The 21,948-nt window shown below is 43.7% G+C and overlaps 1 long non-coding RNA gene across 3 annotated transcripts; it reads left to right on the top strand.

Annotated features, from left to right (window-relative positions):
• The first annotated feature begins 1,616 nt into the window (after window positions 1-1,616).
• LOC139701750 (uncharacterized) lies at window positions 1,617-15,951 on the top strand. 3 transcript variants are annotated; one of them, XR_011704260.1, is made up of 4 exons: window positions 1,617-1,702; window positions 2,586-2,726; window positions 13,368-13,457; window positions 15,654-15,951. It is a non-coding gene; the product is annotated as an uncharacterized lncRNA (long non-coding RNA). The 3 variants fall into 3 exon arrangements; XR_011704261.1 differs by having other exon boundaries at window positions 13,368-13,566; XR_011704259.1 differs by lacking the exon at window positions 15,654-15,951 and having other exon boundaries at window positions 13,368-14,265.
• Window positions 15,952-21,948: the final 5,997 nt, after the last annotated feature.

Raw genomic sequence — 21,948 nt, 5'->3', positions numbered from 1 at the left:
TGATATGTGCAAACTACCCCCAATAAGGGGGGTGGTGGAGTAGAAGTTCTGTGGATTAAACAAAGGGGAACTAAGGGAAGGGATAAAGATAGGAAGTGGAGACAGTGAATGAATCTCACACAACTTTCTTTATGTGTACATATGTGAATACACCACAGTGAATCTCACCATCATTCATGTTCACAAGAAGTTAATTTTAAAAAGTCAGTATGGGTAGGCATAAAGATCAATAGATGGAAGGGAGCAGGAGATGAGGCAGGGGAGGAGAAGTACTGAGTTCTGAATTAGAATAAGATATATTCCATGCTTGTACATTTATATAAAAATGGATTCTGTCATGTATAACTAAAAAGAACCAATAACACAGGGATGAAAACAAAAAATAAAGGTGGGGGATCGCATGAAAATCAAAGGGAGTAGATGAAGGACCAAGGAGAGGGATAAAGAAGGGAGAGGGAAGTGCTGGGGAGAGATATTGGCCAAATTATATTGTGAGAATTTTGCATGTACAAATATCTAACAGCAAATCCCACCATTATGCCCAACACTAATGCACAACTCTAATGCAACAATAAAATATATGAAGAAAAAAATAAGTATCTGGACTTTGTCCCCAATTTCTGGCAGAGAGCTCCTGATGGACTTGCAACTTCCTGAGTGACAGAGGAATCAGGGGCACATTTTGTGCTAATAAGGTAAGTCTTGATGGGACCCCAAATACTTTAGTGTGTGACTGGTAATCAGAAAGACAAACCATTAGATTAGATGACTGGAACTTTCATCCCCAATGAAGAACCTCTGAGAAGGGGTGAGGGACTCAAGATTGAGTTAATCACCAGGGGCCAATGATTCAATCAACCACACATACATAGTGGATCTCCCATGGAATCCTGAACACTGGGTTCTGAGAGCTTCTGAGTTGGTGACCGTGTGCAAGTTCTGGGAAGCGGTACACTAGGAGAGAATATTTGGATCATTCTTCATTGTAGAATTTGTAATAATTTGGTACTAGTAAGTGAAGTGCTTTTCTGGGTTCTGTGAGTCTTTCTAGCACATTTTTAAACATAAAGAGGGAAGTATGATAACTCTAGAGTCACAGTTGGTACCAGGAAGCATTGAAGGCCTGGAACTTGTACATGACATTTCAAGTGGGTCCTGGCTTTGGGAGCAAGCCCTTAACCTGTGGGGTCTGCAGTAACTCGGGGTAGCGAGTATTACGCTGGAATTGTGAGGAAAGGGGCGGGTGGCCGCTGCGGGGACTCGCACAAAGCGGGCTCTCAGGGAGTAGGTAGCCCCCGGACGGAGTCTGGGAAGGCGGCCGCCCAGGGCTCGGGACCGGGACCCGCAGCAGAGTCCTGCCGGTCCCACCCTCGATCCCAGTCGTGGCGCTACAGGGTTGGCGCCGCTCCTGGTCAGGTCACTTTCGGCGACGACCTTCAAATCGGACCCGCAGCCCACCTCCACGGCACAACTTCCGGGCTCGTCCACCTGGGACCCAGGCGCCACTGTGGGTCAAAGTTCGCGCCATCGGATAGGCCCCGCCCCCCACGCCTCCGCCGCCACGACTCGTCGCGCTTCCGCTTCCGCCTCTGCCTGCTGGGGGCGGTTCCCTGGGCTCGCCCCTCCAGCCGGGCTGTCAGCCCAGTGGGTGACCTCGAGTGGGACAGGTTCTGACTTCCTCACCTGGACACAGTCTCCGTAGGTGGGAGGCCTGCGGCTGCCACATCATGGCCATGGGACCTGTGGACGCCCCCCACCCCGCCATGCCCGGTTTCCCATATGAAGCAGCCCATCAGTCAGGGGGATGAGACTACTGTACAGGCGGACAGGGGCCCTGGGAAGGGCCTGCCAGGTCCCCTTGCTGTGAGGGGACCGCCTCCGAGGGCCTGCTGGACAGCCAGCTGCAGCAAGGACTTTCCTGGCCTTACGTTGTGAGCTAACCCCCAGCCTCAGGTCGGGAAGTGGGACCTTCCTTCAAGCAGGCACGGCTCTCTGGGTAGCACTGCCCAGTGGTGGCCCCGTGCAGACAGGGATGTGGTAGAAAACAGACTCTCCCAGGGTGTTGGGACTAAGCACCTAAGAGAAACTACACCAAAAGAAAGCCTCGCTTCCCAGGCTCCCCATGAGGTTGGCCTTGGAGTCCCTGGAGCTGCTGCAGTGCCCTGATGGGCCCCCCAGTTCCCCAAGCAGCCTTCCTGCTGAAGTGCTGAAGAGTTTGCTGTCACCCTGACCTTCCATTAGTGTTCCCCATACAATCCCATAACTAAGGTAACCTGGAAAGATAACTGAGTTCCCTGTAGTTTGAAGTGGCCAAAGGATGCAAAGAGCAGCACACGGTATGGATCAAATAGATAGTAGCCGATTCTATTAGGTAAAGAAAATGTCAACTTAAAGAGAATGACTACTGGAGACATTAGGGTGCCCTCTCTCATCCACTCTTCCTCTTCTACAGTAGCACCCCTAGTGTTTGGCTGCAGTTGGTTCAAAGGTAACAGATGCCATAAGGTGTACAGTCAGTGAGGTTGGGGACTTCTGTTTAGTTAAAGATAACATTTCTTTCATTTGATGTGATTAAACAAACACAGAAGCTCGGATTGCTGCTGTCAGAATTTGCCACTACAGTAGAAGGCAGCCTGAGAACAAATTGCTAAGAGGAAAAAGGAAGGACCAAGACCACCACAGAGGAGTCCAGGTCCACTGATGATCAGTGAGTCAAATTCATTTTGGTAAGTGAGTCAGTTAGCATTGGGATTTGCTGTTTCATGTAATAGTGTAAATAACTGGGAAAGAACAGTTTTACACTTTGAAAAAAAATGATCTCTTAACAGTGAGACTAAGAAGATGCTTATAAAGCTGCACATTGTACACCTTCCCTATAGAACTAGGAAAAAAAAATCTCAATTATTTACAAAATTAACTCCTAAAAGCCACCAAAAATTTTTAATATTTTTATAACAGAAAGTACTATAAAAGAAGAGTGGATAAATGTTTTGGCAGACTGTATTCAAAGCCTAAGATGGAAAGTGAAATTTCTCCTATCTTATCTCTACCTGTAAGTTGCCCTTCATTTAGCAAGAAACCCGTGGACACTTAATTGAATCTATTAAGTAATTCATGTAGAAAAATATCAAAGGACCAGAACTGAAGGGCACTAGTGATTTCTTTCCAGGTTTTGAGAAATGTTAGAACTGAAACTTCAGAGATGTGTTTTTTCTATTAATAAAAAGGATGTTCTGTCATTTTTCTCTTCCAGTGTGGTATCTGGGTATTGTTTTTATGTCATGTCTCTTCAGGTTTCTTTATTTGGAACATTTCTTCAGTCTTTCTTGGTCTTTTATATAATTAATATCAAAAGTTTAGTCCTCCCTTTTTTTTTCAATTGTCCTACAGTAAAATGGACATTCCTTTTGGCTTATAGTTCTTTGGGTTTCAATATACATTGAGACTCATGAAACCAGCACCACAATATGGTTACAGAAAAAGTTCTGTTAGCCCTCAAATTCCTCCATTACTACTCTGCTATAGCCACACACCTGTCCCATGCCTAATCTTAGCATGCATGATCTCTTCTTCATCACTATAGTTTGGAACTCTTGGGAACCTCATATAAATGGACACAGACTTCTTCTCTTACACCTCCCTCACCCTGCCTTATTGTGTATTAGTATCCAAATATCAATTTGAGACTGGATTTTTTTCCTTGACATAATGCCTTTAAGATCCATCCAAACTGTTGCCTTTATCAATAATTTTTTTTCTTATTGCTGAGTAGTTAGTATTTATTGTATGGATTATCACAATTGGTTCATTCAACAATAGTAAGACTTTTGGGTTTGTTTCTAGTTTGGGGTGATTATGAAGAGATCCGGCTAAGCATTCATGTACAAGTTTTTGTGTGAAGATAAGTTCTGAATTCTGTAGGATAAATAGCTAAGGGTAAGATTTGCTGGATTCTACGGTGGGTATATGTTTGACTGTTGAAGAAACTGCCAAACTGTTCATCCTTGTCATTACCCATGATGCAACTGGGAGGAGATGATCTCTTCCTGGGGAGAGTTGCATTTAATTAACCACTGCCTGAGTAGGATGTACAGACTAGGAGATGAAGGAGGCAATCAACAGCCTATTTGAGTTTATTTTTTAAAAAATATTTGTTCTTTTTAGATATACATGATAGTAGAATGTATTTTGACATGTTACACGTACATGGAATATAACTTATAAGTTGGATCCAATTCTTATGGTTGAACATGATGTGGAGGTACACTGGTCATGTATTCACATTTGAACATAGGAAAATTATGTCTAATTCCTTCTACTATCTTTCGTATACCCATTCACCCTTCCTTCTCTTCATTCCCCTCTGTTTAATCCAATGAACTTCTTTTCTTACATCTCCCCCACCCCACCTTATTGTGTGTTAGCATCCAAATATCACAAAGAGCATTCTGTCTTTGGTTTTTGGGATTGGCTTATTTTGCTCAGCATGATAGTCTCCAGTTTCATCCATTTTTGGGCAAAGGCCATAATTTTATTCTTCTGTATGGCTGATTAGTATTCCATTGTTTATATATACCACACTTTCTTTATCCATTCATCTGTTGAAGGGTACCTAGGTTGGTTCCATAACTTAGCTACTGTGAATTGAGCTGTTATAAACACTGATGTGGCTGTAATATGTTTAAGTCCTTTGGATATACACTAAGGAGTGAGATAATTGGGTCAAATAGTGATTCAATTCCAAGTTTTCTGGAGAATCTCCATACTACTTTCCATAGTGATTGCACCAATTTGTGGTCCACCAGCAATGGATCAGTAAACCTTTTTCCCCATATCCTTTCCAATATTTATTGTTACTTGTATTCTTGATAGTGGATATTCTGACTGGAGTGAGATGGAATCTCAGTATCATTTTCATTGTTATTTCTCTAATTGCTAGAGTGTTGAATATTTATTTCTTCTTCTGCAGAGTGTCTGCTCAGTTCCTTTGCCCATTTATTTTTATTTTTTTGTGTGTGTTAAGATTTTTGAGTTCTTTATATATCCTGGAGATTAGTGCTCTGTCTGAGGTGCAGGTGGCTCCATGTTCTTGATTGTTTCCTTTGGTGTGCAGAAGCTTTTTAGTTTGATACCATCCAACTTATTGATTCTTGATTTTACTTCTTGTGCTTTAGGAGTCCTGCTGAGGAAGTTGGTTCCTAGGCTCCTAGGAGCATTGGGTCTATGTTTTCTTCTAGTAGGCACAGTGTCTGGTCTAATACCTAAGTCCTTGATCCACTTTAAGTTGAGTTTTGTTCAGGGGTCTCACCTTCATTCTGCTGCATATTGATTTCCAGTTTTCCCAGCATCACTTGTTGAAGAGGCTATCTTTTCTCCAATGTTTGCTTATGGTGCCTTTGTCTAGTATGAGATAACTGTATTTATGTGTGTTTGTCTGTGTTTAATTTTGTTCCATTGGTCTTAATGTGTGTTTTTTTGTGCCAATACCATGTCATTTTTATTATGATAGCTCTGTGGTATAATTTAAGATCTGGTATTGTGATGCCTCCTGCTTCACTTTTCTCACAAAGTATTGCTTTAGCTATTCTGGGACTCCTTTTTTCCAAAATGAAAGTAATGGCTACCTTTTCTATTTCTATGAAGAACATAATTGGAATCTTTGTAGGAATTGCATTAAATCTGTATAACACTTTTGGTAGTTTGGCCATTTTGACAATATTGATTATGCCTATCCAAGAACATGGGAGATCTTTTCATCTTCTAAGGTCCTCTTTAATTTCTTTCTTTAGTTTTCTGTAGTTTTAATTATAGAGGTCTTTCACCTTATTTGTTAGACTCCCAAGTATTTCATTTTTTTGAGGCTGTTGTGAATGGCATAGATTTCCTACTTTTTCTGTCAGCCAATTAATCATTGGTGTGTAAGAATTCAATTGGTTTATGGGTGTTAAATTTATATCCTGCTTCTTGGACCTCCTGGATGGACAGGAGGACTATTCTCCCATAGGTTGCATTCCAGATTGGAGAACATGTATCAAACAGAAAGAAGAGTGTAAGGCTTCCCTGCAGGAAGGGAGAGCTGGACACACCATGGATCTGGGACTGATGCTGGTTCTTTGTCTAGAGACCTGCCCTGTCACAGCCTGTACAGCCAGTGAGACTTGGCTGGGGTGGACTGTATTGTGGAGACAGGAAATTAAACAGGAGCTATGGGAAACAGAGTCCAGGCTTCTGCCTGCCCACAGTGCCATGCCTTTCAGCCTGGGCACCCAGATTGACCTAGAGGATTTTCATAAGTCTCCAGCTGCTGTTGCCTTTTGTGCAGCTACACATGAGTGGCTTGAACCTGGAGCACTGTGCTCACTACCTGCAGGCCCAGCTTGAGGATGTGAAGTGCAGCAGGAAGAGGAGGACTGGGGTGGGTATACAAGGGTAAGGAGGGTACACAAGTGTAAATGAAAAAGGTCATGTTTTGGTCCCACTGGATGGAGTCTATAAGTCTAATGTTGCACTGGGAATAATGATAAGCCTTTTACCACTCAGGCAATGTTGTTGGTCTGAGAAGAGATCCTGTGTGGGCTTTGGGGCTAAAAACTTCTGGGCAGATAGAGTATTGACTGTTTTAGCAAAGCTCAGGGCAAGGCAGTCATGTTGGAATCATTTCTCCTCTAGCTGCAGCCTCAGTTCCAGAACAAGCTCTTAAAGCACCTGCAGAGCTACAGCCTTCTCCAGGAGGTGCTCTGGTGCCCAGTCAAGTGGCAGCACCAGCATCAGATCCAGAGCTTGTGTTCAACCCAGTATGTGTTTGGAAGCAAGAGGCAGTTCTAGAGCTGGCTTTAGTGTCAGCTTTGGAGTTCCAGGCAGCTCTTGCTCCACTGCTGAATTTAGCTCTGTCCCCAACTCTAGAGCTGAAGTCCATCCCATTACCAGTTCTGTCAGTAGAGCCTTGCCAGCCTTGACTTGTGCCACAGAGAAAGGGCTGAGAAAGGGAATGTGTTAACATTCCCTCCAGATCTGAGGGCAGAGAGCTTCCTGCTAATGGATGAAATGTCTTTGCATGCCTGGGCTTGGTGGTTGAACTTCCTTCTGGTGTCTGCTGCCTAGATCTGCTGTTTCCTGCTGTAGAGCCCATGTTCCTGTCTCAACTCCATTTCACCACTGCAGTGAGTGATGCTGACTTCTGGGTGGTGATGAGTTCCAAAAGGAAAAGATATGTCTATGAGCTCTGAACAGGGCAGAGTGGGAAGTTAGAACAGCATCATGGGCAGTAAAATGATCGTGCTCTGTATGTCAGTGAGGCAGGTGTGCATTTGTACAACATAGAGGAAGAAGCAGGCAGAGGCAGGCAAGGCAACCAGAGTAGAGGCAGTATTTTGAGGGATAAAGGAGCTTAGAAGCAGGCCCTGTGCAAAAGTAAGGTTTCCTATTTGGTGGTAGACTGAGGGGACAATGTTGTCTCTGATTGCATCCTTGGCTAGTCTAAAGAGCCAAGATAACTCAAAGTCTGGGTATAGTTTCCAGAAGCCCCATAGAGAGTGCTGTGAACCTGAAGTTTTGGGGATTCTGCTGATGTTGCCATCTCCACAGTTCTTGAAGTCGAATTCAGAGTCCTCGGCAATGACGTCCAGCTCCACTGCATCTTTGAGCAACACCTCTTCAGAATTGTCCAGGCCTTTTCCCATGGCCACCAAAAGCAACAGTGTCCAGTATTGCAGGTATCTCCACTAGCAGTACCTCACTGCCCATCTACAACAAGCAGCTGGGAGACAGCTGCATGGTTTACATCAACCTAGAAGAGCAGATTATGATGGAATACGAGATAATCCTGGTGAGCCTGACAGCAGGGGTTTCTCACAGGTGACCACACTGGAAAAGGCAGAAAACATATCCAACACCATGGACTAGTCCTGCCATCTTGAATTGGAGCTTCTGGAAGGTTAGGAGGGAATAAAGAAGGGAGAGGTCTGTGTTTAGGACTTGACCTGAGAGGAGGGAGAGCACCCGTATGCCCAGCTCCAGCTGTGAGTGGGCCTGCATGCTGTGGGGTTTGCCAGCCACAAGTGTAAGAGCACATGCTGGAGACAGATGAGGTCAGAGAAATATCTAGGGTGCAGGCTGCACTGTATGGGCCACAGACACCTACGAGCCATTCAGGAAGCCAGGAGTGTGAGTCTGCATATCCCTTGAATGGGTAGCTGAGAAAGTCTCTTTGTAGAATTTATATGGATGTGGAGTATACACCCTAATATTTCAGGTGTCCAGATGCAGAGGAGACATGTTCAGTTCTCCCCCTGCTGGTTCAGGTATCCCATTACACCCCAGCCACCACTGAGCCTCTAGTCTCTCATCTGCATGGTCTTGTTCCTCAGTTTGTTTTTTGCCCTGGCTGTAAGGACCAAAGCCTGCAACATTTCTGCCTGTGCCAAGTAAAGAATCAGCCTGCATCCTAGAGTAGAACTGGCATATAGTGGGTCACTGGTCTATTACTCTGATCTCAGTGGGAGTAGGAGGTATCTGTGCACAGACTCTTGAGTCCTTTTACCTTGAGTGAAAAGTGCCTCCAGACAGGTCAATGGCAATTACAGGCAGACTATTGTATGAGGATTGGGGTAGTAGCCCATGGGAAGAACCAATATGATTACAGGGAGCCCAGCCTTAGGTGGCAGGATAACAAGAGGTGCCTTTGTGTTCACAGCTGAGGTGTCTCCTGAATGTCCCTGACCACTGTTGTCTGGGCATAACCTCCAGGCCACATACCCTGATGACCTGTTTTTCATGCTGATCCAGGTGACCTTCCAGGATAGGGTTCCTGCTGATATGCAGGATTTGGACCAACACTGCTTAAAAAGGAATATTTGGAAAATTTGAGCTCCCATAAATCATCTCAGAGCATCAGAATAAGTGGGACAACGAGATGGTGGGGAGAAATGATCAACCAGCAGGCTCCAGACAATTTGCATCCCAAAAAAAGAAAGAAAGAGTGCCTTGGCCTAGAAAAAACAGCCAGAGTGTGTGGTGGGTCTTGTGCACAAAGGAAACTGCACTGAAGTGGGCCTAAAATATGCAGGTGCTCTGTGCTGTCCCAGGGGCTGCTGGACCTCCCTAACATGTGTCCTCCCCTGCATCAGTCACTCATTGCAAAGCTGACATCTATAATGGTCAAAGAAGAAAGCCTCCTTCAAGCAGCAGCATGCACCATGGTCACTGATAAAGATGATCTCTGACTAAGAAGGGAAAAAATGGGCTACAAATGGAATCACACTGATGTGAAAAAAGAGGGGGATGAGGAGGGGAAGGAGGCAAACAAGAGAAAGGAATACAAAAAGCACAAGAGTAGGTTTAATTATAACTGGAATAAGAATACAAATCAGAGGGATAATGATGAGGAGGAAGAGGAAGACATGAAAACATTTCTGTTCCTGAGGGCATACCCCTGCTCAGGTCATCCTCCATCCATGCCCAACATACTTCCAATTTTTATCACCTTCTAGGAGTGTATTCATCTATAAATGGATTAATCCACTGATTAGGTCAAGGTACTCACCATCAAACAATTTCCTGAAAGCACTTGTTTCAATATTCCTGCATGGTGAAGAAAGGTTCAGCACATGGGCCACTGGGGGCAAATTCTGACACAAACACTAGCAGTAGTTCTTTGGCAGGTCCAACCTGAACTGAGTCATTCTGGTGTTCAAGGGGCGTTTTCTTTGAAAGGTGTTAGTTCTTGTGCGCAGTCTTTCCTCAAGGAAGACCCATGGAGGAAGTCTTTGATAGTACTATAGCTGGATTGGAGGGCTCTACGGGCTGTGGATGGCCTGACATGGCAGAGGCTCTCAGATGTTGAGTGTGTCCTGTGGTGTACTACTTGAATGTCAACTACCACCTTTCTGCCACTCCCTCCCCACAATGGGATCCCTGACAATGGAAACATCGTATGTGCCATAAACTCTCCAGTCAACCATTACTTCATCCTGGGAAAATGATCCACCAGCAAGTGGCCAAGATCAAGGAAGGAGGGTAAACACTGATCTTATTGGCTCTTTTTTTCTGGTACTACTGTACATCCACAAAAGGAGGGAAGAAACCTCAGATTCCTATATGTTCTAGAAGCCCTATAGAGCAAACTGACAGGCTGGGGTGGCTTACAGTTTCTGGGTTTGCTGATGTTGCCATCCCCCACAGTTCTTGAAGTATCCTCTGCAATTACAGACAGCATCACCACAGCCTGGAGGAGAACCTTTTCTCCAAAAGGAGGACACAGGTTTATGGACAATAAATGCTTCATGAAGCCTAGTGTCCTAGGAGTCACTACTAGCAGATCCTCAAGGCCCTCTAAAACAAGCATTTGGGAGACAGATTCTTGGTTCATATTAGCTTAGAAGAGCAAAGCAGAAAAAACTGTAAGAGTGTCCTGATAAGACCAGTAGAAGGGATGTCTCCTTATGCTTAACCCAGGGCAGGGAGCAAACACATATCAAATGCCATGGACTATCCATGCCCTTTAGAATTGGAGCTCCTGAATGGTCAGGAAGCATAGATGGAAACAAGGAAGAGAGAGGTCAGTGTTAAGGGATAGACCTGAGAGGAGGGAGAGCACCAGTATGTCTACCCCCATGTCTGGGGGAGTCTGTGTTTGGTGGTAGCAGGCAGGCCAGAAGTCCAGGGGCAGGTATTGGTGGGAGATGAGAATAGGAAAGGACCTAGGCCCATCTACTGTATTGGATGGAGAATGCAGGTGCACATGGAGGACATTGGTATGAGGTTCTTTGTGTCCCTTGAATAAGGAACTGGGAGGGTCTCTGCAGAATTTATATGGATATGGTGTAAACTAAACCTCTAGGATCCCATTTTTAATGATCACCCTTGCTGAATGAGGTGCTCCAATACACCCCAGTCAGCACTGAGCCTCAGGAGGCCAGGTGCTCTCATGGCTATCATTGAGCACTCACACACACGATCTTGTCCTTGAGTCTGTTTTTGTCCTGGGAATCAGGATCAAAGCCTCTAGGGCTTCTGCCTGGGCTACACACAAATGCAGCCTGCATCTCAGAGTAGACTAGGGATATATAGGAGGACACGGTCTATTCCTCCCATCTTGGTGGGAGAAGAGTGTGTCTGTACATAGGCTGTGTGGTCCTTTTATTCTGAGTGGAATGTGACTCTACACAAACAAGGCAATGGAAGCTACAAGCACAGTGTTGTATGAGAATTGGGCTCGCAGCCCATCAGAAGACCCCACGAGATTACCAGGAGACCACCCTCAGGCACTAGAGTGATGACATGGTATCCTTTTATTTAGAGCTGAGGTGACTCAAATGACCTGACCACTGTCCTTCAGGTAGCCACTGTCCTTCGGGTAGGCCCATTTCCTGAAGGCCTGTATCCTATGTTGATCCAGGACCTGCCATGATAGGGCTTCTGTAATCATATGCAGGACTCTGGACCAACACTTGCTAAAGGAGGAGAATTCAGAAGACCATGAGTAAGTGGGACAATAGGATGGCAGGGAGCAATGGTCTGGAAGTGGACTCAGGACAAATTGTAGTTCAAAATAGTAGTATCTGACCTAGAAGAACACTCAAACAGGGTGTGGTGGGCGTTGTGCACAGGAAAACCTGCACTGAGGCTGGAAAAACGGTTTACAGGTTCTATTATCTTCCCCAGTGGCTAATGCAACCCCCACCATGTGTTTTTCCCTGGACCTGAACAGGCATTCCATGCTGGTATCAGTGAGGAGTAAGGAGGAAAGCTTCCTCTCAGGGTCAGGATGGCTCCATAGCTCACTGATAGGAATGGTTTTAGAGGAAGATGGGAACACAGGGACTAAGGATGAAATTGATACTTTTCTGGCCTGAAGCACAATATTTAAAGCATTGTGTATGACATTAAAACCACAGCCTGTGTGGAGTATTGTCAGTGTTCCAGCAAGCAAAACCAGGAATAAATTTTTAAAAAGTACAGGCTGGGCAACAGCCTGAATAGTCTATCTTTGGACAAATTCCCAAGTCCTCTGTGCCAGAGTCTGCTTCCCAATAAGTGATCAGAATAGTGAGATCATTATCCCTAACTAAAGTAATCTGAGGGATTTCTAAGCATGTATACCACAGAGCTGATCTATAAATAATACCATTGCTGTTTTCTTTTTTGAGAGTAAAACATCCATAGCAGCCATGATCCCAACCTGTCTGCACTGAAACACTCCACCCCTAGGAATTCTAGGGTAACTTATCTCATATATTAATCTACTAAGTTTGTTAGGTTAGTAGAGTCTTACAGAAGAGGAAGGCTGAAGCCTTGGTAGGCTAAGGAAATCATAGCAGAGATACACACATCCAGCCCAGCATTGACTGAGAACAGGCTGTAGGCCAGAGGAAGGCTGCAGGAAACAGGTGTTCAGAGGAAGGACTAGCTGAGTGTCTGAAACCCACTGGGGGTTGTGGCATCCCTGGGCCATAGCAAAATGCTGAAGTAAAGCAGTTACTCCCCTGGTCTTTGGAACCATTGTTCTCAGTAGGGTAGCATTTGTGATGTGGCATCCATTCTAGGAAGCCTGGACCCATGGAGGCAGGCACCACCAATGGCAGGAGCATGGCTAAATGTGGTATGTGTATTGGTTAGCCTTTTCTCACTGTGACAATACTTGAGGAAAATAACTTAGAAAAGAAATCATGTATTTTGGCTCTGGGTCTCATTGCTCTCCATTTGATTATGCACTGAGTCTGTCTATAATGACATAAGTGTATGGCAGTGGAAAGTTACTCAGCCTCTTGCCAATCAGGGCATAGATTAGGAGAGAGAGAATGAGGGTGATAGAGGGAGGGAAAGAAAGATAGGAGGATGAGGAATACTACTAGGAGAATGAAGATTAAGGGGAGCCAACTGGGAAAATATACACCTACCAAAGGCCCTCTTCTGTGCAGGTCTTTCTTCAACCATGCCCAAACTAGCTGCAGTTCATACCACCTCCCAGTATTGTATTCATCTTGAATGAGTATTTCATGATAACATCAGAGCACTCACCATCGAATGCTTCCCCCAAAACTGACCTATGATCATTGCTGAATTGGGGACCAGTCACTCAACATTTGAGCCTTTTGCAGGAGATTCTGGATGCAAACCCTTGCAGTGTCCTATGGCAGATACAAGAGGAACTGAAATGTTCTGCCAAAGCAACAGATATTATGTCTGTTGAAGTCATTTTTTCCTCAGGAAGAACTATTGAGGACATCTTTGTAGGTATTGGAGCTGAATTGGTGAACTCGCAGGTCTGTGGATCATGCCTTTCCTGACAGAGGCTCTCAGATGTTGGGAGTGTCCTGTGGTGCATCTGTTGAAAGCCACCTAATACCTGTATTCTCCTCTCTCCCCAGAGCTGAAGATTCCCCATGACGCAAATATCTTTTATTCCCTGAATCCTTGAGTCAAGTATGACTTTGTACTGAGGAAGAAGATCTTCCCAAGTAAGAAGAACAATGAGTGGATCCATCCCAAACCTCCCCCTCATGATGCAACAGAGGCTCAAAATCACCACAGGAACCTTAAAAGAACATTTTGCAGCTCTCCGACTGGGTAGTACTGAAGCATCACATGATCGTTGGCATTTATTTCTTTAAATATGTGCTCCAAAATTTTGCAGTTACCCATCTATAATTTGCCAGTAGATCCTTGTTATTTATACCACTTAGTAAGACATTTATTATTATAGCAAAACTTTATTGTTTAGTTTTAGCATTTAAAATATAAATGTTTTCCTTTGTAATCTGTAATAATTTTAGCAGCAATTTCTAGAGGAAACAAACAAAAAGGAAGAAATGTTTCATTTGATCAACTAGAAATTTTATTAGGGTTATGGCAGATTATATATCTGAGTAAATTTTCCAGTGGGAGTAATTAAATACTGGATTTCATGGAACACATACACAAACCCATCCACCTACACCCCATGCACTTAGATTGAATGATTGAATAGATTCAATGTCTATGCTGAAATGTTTGGGAGAAGGGTTTCAAATTCTCAGATTTTGAAATGTTTTCAATTACATAAGTTACCTTGGGAATGAAACTCAATTCTAAACAAGAAATGCATGAGTACTTTACACACACCTTTACACATATCCTGAAGTTAGTATTATATGCAATATATTTAGTGCACCTGTATTCTGACTGTGACCATACTTGGAGGTCAGATGTGTAATTTTCTACTTGTAGCATCACAATGCGTCTCCAATGTTTTGATTTTGGAATATTGCAGATTTTTATTTTTTTAGATAAGGAATGATATATACCATACATATGTCTTTTTTATTTATACATGTAATGATAATGAATGTCATGCATTTAGGAATCTGTAGACTGTAGAAAATGAATAAATGCCTACTGTTGCCTGGACTTGTCTGCAGAATCCTATAGAGTCTGAGCATCTAAAAACCTAGTCATGGAAGGATTTTTATGGCATGGAACAAATTTAAAGGGGTATTAAAGAATAGAACTATTTTTTTTTTCTGACTCATGGAGCAGGACTCACAGTTGTTCAAGATTTTATGGGTTACTAATCTTTGATAATTCTGTTATTTGTTAATATATTTAATGCAGTTAATTGTAGTTGAAAACTACCCATTTGAAATATATTAATTAGCATTGTTTCTGTAAATATAAACTGACTGTAAATATAAACCATTTTTGATAACTACAAGGAAGACAAGATTTTCAAATTTTCAAACTTGAAATTGGGCATTGTCCTTGAAACTGTTAGTCCCTGAGTTTGAATGAAGGAGTTAGAAAATTTTCAATTTTCCACAGTATATAAAAAATTACACACTTAAAATAATGTATATTTGCTTAAACTATCTACAAATTGGAATTTTGTAAGCAGTCATTCAATTTTTTTAATTGATAGACTACATGTTTATGAAAACTAGTAAGTGTTTTCATGGGATAAAATAGTATCAGTTAATTTATAATGTCTATATTCTTGTTTGATATCTTGCTCCATTTCAGTGTTACCAAGCTTAAATTCAAAATATCAATGAAACAAACACACTGTCTATAGAACAAACCCTGTTAAAGATTTCTTTAATATTTCTTATTTGTGATATGTTCTCTTATTTTAATCACCATTAAAGAATAATTAGTTATGCATTTTTACCATTATGTAATAAAAATTAAATGCACAATACCAGGAAAATGTGTTTACAAATTAAGCATTTGCATATATCAGTATAGTTAGCATAATGAAAAGACAGGTCTTTTCTAAATGGCTTCATTTTCATTAGCAGGCATTATTAGTGTGTATAGAAGTATTATATGCATATTTGTCCATCTTCATCTTTATGCTTTAAAAGTTCATGATATTAAGACATTTGTAGCATAATAAATAATGTACAACTTAGTCTTGTATTTACTCCTTTTCAATTCTTAGTCTTCCAATGAATGTATCATAATAATTTTTAGGTTTCTAATAACAAAATATCATAGTCATTAATTGGTTGGACATTATTTCTCAATAGAGCAAATCTTGTTTCTATAATAAGAATTTGGCCAAAAAAAATGAATTCAAAATTTATTTCAATATATTATTCTTCTGACACATAGCAAAAAATTTCTTAAGAAATGAAAATGGTTATTAACTACAAGTTATAATAATTTTGTATTTTCAGAATATTACTCTCTGAAAAAAGCATATACAAGAAGTATAAAGTGAGATGGAAGGCACGGCGATCGGCACAGGTGGAAGGTGGAGCCGCGTGGTGCTTGGTGCAGAACACAGAGGCTTTGCTTGCGGGTCACCAGACCTAGCTCTGGACAAAGCACAAGGTCACCCCAGTATCCCCCACCTCATCAAATACCCTATGCGGGAAACAGACGGAATCCATCTTGGAAAACCTTACTCCCCATCTATCGGTGAGCGTGGCTACCAGCCTGGTTCTGTGGCTGATCAGGTACCTGGTTTCCAACTCCCCAACCCCAGCTGTGATAACTCAAAATTTTTCCCACAAGCTTTTTTTTTTGGTGGGGGGGGGGCGGTGCGTAACTATCAATATGTAACAGCAACTGTACAGGCACTTGGTTTCCAACTCAGAGACTAAGAGTAAGGAGGCTCCAGGTAGAAGCTCAAGCCATCTCACACTGGCTACCTCCACCATCCTGAACGCAGAGACTCAAGCCAGGAATAGACAACTCCACCTACTGCAAGAAAAGAAAACAGAGTTCTGAGACTTTTCTTTCTTTCTTTTATTTTTTTGCTCTTCTCATCCAATCTCCTTTACTCTTCAACCTCTGGTCCTCACAACCTCAACATTTGTGAAACCAAGAACTTTGCATGAAATAGGACTTTAACAACTTAATCACCAGAATAATATAATATAGAGGAATTGCATATGCCCCACTTCCCCCCCCCCTTTTTCTTCTTCTTATTTTCTTTCTCCCACTCACTTTTTTTTCTTTCTTTCCTTGTTATTTTTTTCTTCCTCCCTCTATCCCACTTTCAACCTCCTAACTTTTACTATTTATATGTAGGGTGATTTTCTAAATACAGATAGGAGTTTGTATACATTCTTCTGTAAATTACCCCTGTCTATTCATTAGAGTTCTCCAAAGTTGCTAAGTTAGATTAACCCCATACTGTCACTCCTTTCCCCCTTAATATAATGTCCTATGCCTGACCCTCGGTTTTCCATATGCCACCAGAAATGGCATGCCTTTTATGAAACTAATGACTATATTTTAAATAATAATTGAAGCCAACATCTGTAGAAATAGAGTCTAACTATAAATGTATTAATAATGAAAACTTGATCATAGATGATGTCCTATTGATATTGGGAACTGTTAACATTATCTACGCTAAGCCTCAGGCCAGCATCATTTCTAAATGGAGAAAAACTGAAGGCATTCTCTCTAAAATCTGGAACAAGACAGGGATGCCCTCTCTCATCACTTCTGTTCAACATAGTTCTTGAAACACTGGCCAGAGCAATTAGACAGACAAAAGAAATTAAAGGAATAACTATAGGAAAAGAAGAACTTAAACTAGCACTATTTGCTGATGATATGATTCTATACCTAGAAGACCCCAAAAAACGGACACCTAGGTGATTGCATAACTTAACTGTTATAACTTTTGATGCTATAAACATGGGATGAATGTATCATTATAGTACACTGTCTTTAATTTTTTTTTTTTTTTTTGGTTTAACACTGAGGAGTGGTATGTCTGGGTCATATGGTGGTTCCATTACTAATCCTTGGAGGAACCTCCATATTGTTTTCTATGTTGGTTGCATTAATTTACAATTTCACAAAGAATATATATGAGTTCTGTTATCAACATAATAAATGTATCATTACCAGCAATTTTTATTATTTGTATTCTTTTTTTTTCTAAATAAAAAAATTTTCTTCCTTACAACATCATACATGTATTCTGTATAATGATGAGGGTTTCGTTCTATCTTCCTTGCAACTCTCCTTCTCCCTCCTTTTCACTCCCACCTCTCTTCCCTATTTAGTGGTAATCTTCTTCTCATGCTCTTCCTCCCTATCCCATTTTGAGTCACCCCCCCCCTTTATATCAGAGAAGACATTCGGCATTTGTTTTTTAGGGATTGGCTAACTTCACTTAGCATAATCTGCTCTAATGCCATCCATTTCCCTGCAAATGCCATGACCTTGTTATTTTTTAGTGCTGAGTAATATTTCATTGTGTATAAATGCCAATTTTTAAAATCCATTCATCTATTGAAGGGCATCTAGGTTGGTTCCACATTCTAGCTATTGTGAATTGTGCTGCTGTAAACATTGATGTGGCTGTGTCCCTGTAGTATGCTCTTCTTAGGTCTTTTGGGTATAATCCAAGAAGGAGAATAGCTGGGTCAAATGGTGGTTCCATTCCCAGCTTTCCAAGGAATCTCCATACTGCTTTCCAAATTGGCTGCACCAATTTGCAGTCCCACCAGCAATGTATGAGTGTACCTTCCCCCCCCACCCCCCACCCCCGCCCCTGCATCCTCGCCAGCACTTATTGTTGTTTGACTTCATAATGGCTGCCTTTCTGACTGGAGTGAGATGGTATCTTAGGGTGGTTTTGATTTGCATTTCTCTGATTGCTAGAGATGGTGAGCATTTTTTCATGTATTTGTTAATTGGTCGTATGTCCTCTTCTGAGAAGTTTCTGTCCAAGTCCTTGGCCCATTTGTTGATTGGGTTATCTGCTTTTTTGTTGTTTAACTTTTTGAGTTCTTTGTACACTCTAGAGATTAGAGCTCTATCTGATGTTTGAGGGGTAAAAATTGGTTCCCAGGATGTAGGCTCCCTATTCACCTCGCATATTATTTCTCTTGCTGAGAAAAAACTTTTTCAGTTTGAATTCGTCCCATTTGTTGATTCTTGGTTTTAACTCTTGTGCTATAGGAGTCTTATTAAGGAATTTGGGGCCTGCCCCCAGGAGATGAAGATGAGGACCAACTTTATCTTCTATTAGACGCAGAGTCTCTGGTCTGATTCCTCAGTCTGCCGTCTTGAAAGGTACCTAAACACGCTCCCCGAGGGAAGAAGCCCCTCATCCCTGGAGCCGCCATCCCACCTGGGGTTTCTGACAGGAAGAAGCCCAGAGCCCCCACCTCTGCCAGCTGTCAGTAGTTTGGACACCTGGGATCTCCAGGTCCAGGGGTAGCTCCATTCCCACCATTGATAGCAGGCCCCCCAGCCTGGGCAGCCCAACCCACTCAGCCCTTGGTGCTGACAGACGTAGAAATCCCACCGTGGGGGCCCGTGCCAGCACCCACACACATTCTGTCATGTATGACTAAAAAAAATAAGTAAAAATTTTTTAAAAAGGTGGCAGACTGGAGCTGTCTACTGCTGAGGCCCTGTGAGTACTGTTGGGCTTTGGGCCCTGGTGAGAGAGTAGGAAGTTCCTACTGGAGTCAGATGGAGGCCCCAGATGTGGGGGAAGGGGGACTGTGAAGTCATAATGGTGTTCATGAGGGTGGCCCCCAAGGGAGCCACTGGCTGCAGAGCCAAGCCTGCCAAGGTGCTGGGAGAGGGCCTGGGAGGAAGGGCCAAGGAACAGTTGGCAGGCTGTGGAAGAGGGGGACACAAAGTTTGGAGGTAGGAGGGTGTCTCTGGGAGGAGAGAGCAGCGCCCACCCACTTTGGGCGGGGAGGCAGTGCTGGGGTGGTAAGGCAAGGTCTGGCTGAGGCCCACTGATGCCAGAGGCTTGGCCCCTTCCCAGGTAGAGGGGCCCACACATGGGCTGGGGTTGGGGGGCATGGTATAGCTGTCCCAGATGGCCTGGGACTCACCCATCAGAAGGCAGTGGATGTGCTGCGGAGCTTTCTGTTTCTCCCAGTTCAGGTCCTCAGTGGTGACTGGACAGGCCAGTTCCAGAAGTGGTGGCAGCCTCAGAGGTCCCCCCTATTGATGTGACGGCAAAGGAAACTTTCATTTCTGTGGCCTACCCGTATTCCCCATGGATGAGCATTTCTTCCTTGGCAATGGCTGTCCCGCTCTGCCTACAGCCACCTTCTCACACTGGGCCTTCTTTGGCATCCATTTCCCTGCAAATGCCATGATCTTGTTATTTTTTAGTGCTGAGTAATATTTCATTGTGTATAAATGCCACATTTTTAATCCATTCATCTATTAAAGGGCATCTAGGTTGGTTCCACATTCTAGCTATTGTGAATTGTGCTGCTGTAAACATTGATGTGGCTGTGTCCCTGTAGTATGCTCTTCTTAGGTCTTTTGGGTATAATCCAAGAAGGAGAATAGCTGGGTCAAATGGTGGTTCCATTCCCAGCTTTCCAAGGAATCTCCATACTGCTTTCCAAATTGGCTGCACCAATTTGCAGTCCCACCAGCAATGTATGAGTGTACCTTCCCCCCCCCCACCCCCCACCCCCGCCCCTGCATCCTCGCCAGCACTTATTGTTGTTTGACTTCATAATGGCTGCCTTTCTGACTGGAGTGAGATGGTATCTTAGGGTGGTTTTGATTTGCATTTCTCTGACTGCTAGAGATGGTGAGCATTTTTTCATGTATTTGTTAATTGGTCGTATGTCCTCTTCTGAGAAGTTTCTGTCCAAGTCCTTGGCCCATTTGTTGATTGGGTTATCTGCTTTTTTGTTGTTTAACTTTTTGAGTTCTTTGTACACTCTAGAGATTAGAGCTCTATCTGATGTTTGAGGGGTAAAAATTGGTTCCCAGGATGTAGGCTCCCTATTCACCTCGCATATTATTTCTCTTGCTGAGAAAAAACTTTTTCCGTTTGAATTCGTCCCATTTGTTGATTCTTGGTTTTAACTCTTGTGCTATAGGAGTCTTATTAAGGAATTTGAGGCCTGCCCCCAGGAGATGAAGATGAGGACCAACTTTATCTTCTATTAGACGCAGAGTCTCTGGTCTGATTCCTCAGTCTGCCGTCTTGAAAGGTACCTAAACACGCTCCCCGAGGGAAGAAGCCCCTCATCCCTGGAGCCGCCATCCCACCTGGGGTTTCTGACAGGAAGAAGCCCAGAGCCCCCACCTCTGCCAGCTGTCAGTAGTTTGGACACCTGGGATCTCCAGGTCCAGGGGTAGCTCCATTCCCACCATTGATAGCAGGCCCCCCAGCCTGGGCAGCCCAACCCACTCAGCCCTTGGTGCTGACAGACGTAGAAATCCCACCGTGGGGGCCCATGCCAGCACCCACACACATTCTGTCATGTATGACTAAAAAAAATAAGTAAAAATTTTTTAAAAAGGTGGCAGACTGGAGCTGTCTACTGCTGAGGCCCTGTGAGTACTGTTGGGCTTTGGGCCCTGGTGAGAGAGTAGGAAGTTCCTACTGGAGTCAGATGGAGGCCCCAGATGTGGGGGAAGGGGGACTGTGAAGTCATAATGGTGTTCATGAGGGTGGCCCCCAAGGGAGCCACTGGCTGCAGAGCCAAGCCTGCCAAGGTGCTGGGAGAGGGCCTGGGAGGAAGGGCCAAGGAACAGTTGGCAGGCTGTGGAAGAGGGGGACACAAAGTTTGGAGGTAGGAGGGTGTCTCTGGGAGGAGAGAGCAGCGCCCACCCACTTTGGGCGGGGAGGCAGTGCTGGGGTGGTAAGGCAAGGTCTGGCTGAGGCCCACTGATGCCAGAGGCTTGGCCCCTTCCCAGGTAGAGGGGCCCACACATGGGCTGGGGTTGGGGGGCATGGTATAGCTGTCCCAGATGGCCTGGGACTCACCCATCAGAAGGCAGTGGATGTGCTGCGGAGCTTTCTGTTTCTCCCAGTTCAGGTCCTCAGTGGTGACTGGACAGGCCAGTTCCAGAAGTGGTGGCAGCCTCAGAGGTCCCCCCTATTGATGTGACGGCAAAGGAAACTTTCATTTCTGTGGCCTACCCGTATTCCCCATGGATGAGCATTTCTTCCTTGGCAATGGCTGTCCCGCTCTGCCTACAGCCACCTTCTCACACTGGGCCTTCTTTGGCATCCATTTCCCTGCAAATGCCATGATCTTGTTATTTTTTAGTGCTGAGTAATATTTCATTGTGTATAAATGCCACATTTTTAATCCATTCATCTATTAAAGGGCATCTAGGTTGGTTCCACATTCTAGCTATTGTGAATTGTGCTGCTGTAAACATTGATGTGGCTGTGTCCCTGTAGTATGCTCTTCTTAGGTCTTTTGGGTATAATCCAAGAAGGAGAATAGCTGGGTCAAATGGTGGTTCCATTCCCAGCTTTCCAAGGAATCTCCATACTGCTTTCCAAATTGGCTGCACCAATTTGCAGTCCCACCAGCAATGTATGAGTGTACCTTCCCCCCCCCCACCCCCCACCCCCGCCCCTGCATCCTCGCCAGCACTTATTGTTGTTTGACTTCATAATGGCTGCCTTTCTGACTGGAGTGAGATGGTATCTTAGGGTGGTTTTGATTTGCATTTCTCTGACTGCTAGAGATGGTGAGCATTTTTTCATGTATTTGT

This window comes from Marmota flaviventris, chromosome 14 (assembly GCF_047511675.1).
Source record: "Marmota flaviventris isolate mMarFla1 chromosome 14, mMarFla1.hap1, whole genome shotgun sequence".
In the NCBI taxonomy this organism is placed as follows: Eukaryota; Metazoa; Chordata; class Mammalia; order Rodentia; family Sciuridae; genus Marmota; species Marmota flaviventris.
This window is presented reverse-complemented; position numbering and strand designations above follow the sequence as displayed.